This window comes from Oratosquilla oratoria, chromosome 42, assembly GCF_046742065.1.
Source record: "Oratosquilla oratoria isolate Oo_2021 chromosome 42, ASM4674206v1, whole genome shotgun sequence".
In the NCBI taxonomy this organism is placed as follows: Eukaryota; Metazoa; Arthropoda; class Malacostraca; order Stomatopoda; family Squillidae; genus Oratosquilla; species Oratosquilla oratoria.
Window position 1 is genome coordinate 38,766,537 of NC_134818.1, and position 2,500 is coordinate 38,769,036.

Below are 2,500 nucleotides of genomic sequence, written 5' to 3' on the forward strand. Positions count from 1 at the left end.
GCTGGTTTTGGGAGGCGCTCAAATGGAGAACAAGAAAAAAGACAAATCTCTGCGAACAGGACACGAGAGATGGGATGAACCCACAGAAGCTGGCGGAGTCTTGGCACAAATGTTGCGCCTGTATTTGCCCGGATACAGAAGAAACACCCGCAGATCAAACGGGTGAAAGCAAGAAGGCCGCACGAGACCCGAAAGCCAAGATGTCCATCAGGAGGCGATTTTCAAAAGGGGCAAAAAATGTCTGAGCGAATGAGGAGGTCGTTGTACGAGTCCCCTTCCACCTCCACTATCCACCCAACTGCCACCAACACCCAGCAGAAGCAACAGAAGCATTAGCAACCGACCTTTCAACTGAAAGCGACCTTCGCGACGGATGCCCCGCCCCCCGCATCCACGAGGGCTCTCGCCATTGGCCCGCGGGGCTCTTGCAACGCTGTGACGTCACACCCGTCGCCCCTACCGTCGTTGCAGACATTGAAAGCTCACACATGAAAGGAAAGGAGAGCTAAGTTTGTCTGACGTCATCGGTAGAGGAGACAGCGACCACCAATCAGACAGCCTCGTTGGTCTTCGTTGTCGTCGTTGCTGTTGCTGTCGTTGCTAGTGCTTCTCGAGACGCAGGAGGCGAGGGACGGAGTGCCAGCCAGCGCAAAACAGAAATTATTTGGCCAAAGAGCAGCGTCGATCAAACTTGTGGTTGTATCTTCTTGGTCTCGCCACATGATTCTCCTCGAGCGGGCATTCTGATATGCTTATCGTGTTCGTCTGAGAGATACCTCCAGCCTTTTGTAGCGCCCCGCACTCCGCAGAACGGCCTCGTTTTATCTCCAGGGAATCCTGACGCTCACAGAAACGTTACTCTGCCGCTGGTTCTCAAAGAAGCGCGTCCGTGACCCGGGCCAAGAGGAAAGAAATTTTGTCGTGGCGACACAAGGGTAGTGCAGGGCGTGGGTACCATATCCATTTAGCCAATGGCATGAATTTGTCTCTCGGAACCTTCGTAAAGGAGGCGAAATTGCCTCTCCGTGGGTATTTCAATCAGTATTGGCCCTTTTAATCCACCTCTCCTTCCGGCTCCTCTAAAGTGAATTCGTGCCAATACCTGAGTGCTTCCAGGAATGGGGATGTGACGCCTCACCAGAGAATAGAAGAACGTCCGTCGATGGACAAAAATACAGCAACTGTGATCGATGGGGAACTCTCCGTAACCGCCTCCTGCCACCCAACCACCACCACCGCCACTCAGCAACACCAGCAGCACCAGCAGCAGCAGCAGCAGCAGCAGCAGCAGCAGCAGCGCCAACATTAGCAGCGAACGACCTTCCAATTGAAAGGGACCTTCACCATTCCGTCGTCTTTCTTTCTTCTCTCTTTTTCTGCAAGAGGGTCTGCCCGCGTTGCCCCCGCCTCGTCCACGTGCTTCAGCGGCCCACATTGCTCTCCTCCTCTCTCCCTTGCAAAGAACCATCACCCTCACCCACATTTCCCGGTTTTTTTTTCACCGTCTGCTCCTTTAAACGGCGAGATCTTTAAAGGGACATGAGCCCTTTAAGACGAAGACTTGCGCACTTCATCGTGTACGAATTCCGTTTTTTTTTTTTTTTCAAACGATTAAGAACAGTCGAGGCTTTAATTTGCCCGTCCTGACTCTCGAGTTGGAGGCAGGACGCGAGGGAGAAGGAGACTGCGTGACCTCAGGATGTCTCCCAAATTCAGTCTCAATCCAAGAACAACCTCCTCCTCTCCCCACCACCACCCCCGAGGCCCTACAGATGAGAGTCGCCATTTGCATGCACTCTTGCTAACGAGAGGAGGACTGCGGGTCTCGACCCTCTCACGTGGGGATGACGACCACTCGCCTCTCTAGGCGCCTTTCTTGCCGCCTCCAGGCAGAAGCTATCAGGAACCACAGACTCTGAGAACACGGAATCACCCCCGACGAGAGAACATCACGTTAAAGGCACCACGACACTGCACCTGGATGCAGATGCCCGACACTTCCCCTACTAGAAGCTCTTCTTTTTAATGAAGGACTTATCACAGTGTAGTGGATGCCACCATGAGAACGCTTCTAGCTCCTCACTGGCATGAAAGGATGTCACCTTGAAACCACGAGGACCGGGTCAGTCAAAGACACCGTCGCCATCTGGCAGAACCTTGTGGCAGACCTTTGTGTCTTTAGGATTGCAGGCGGGACAGCCGATGACTCGGCAATCAATCAATCAAGCAGTAAGGAGCCTCCCTTCTCTCTCCCTCCCTCACTTTCTGCTAGTAAGCAGGTGGACCGTGGCTCCTCCTCCTCCTCCCTTCCTCTCCTCTTCTCCTTTGCCTCCGTGACGTCAGGCAATTTTGTACTTTTTCCCCTTTCTTCAAGGGACGCGCAATGTCTGCAACGGACCAACCTTTGTGGACGCGCCGCGTCATGACGTCACTCTTTCTGCAACAATAGCAGGGAGGGAGAGGGAGACGGGGAGGTGAGGTGGGCCGGGGAAGGGAACCA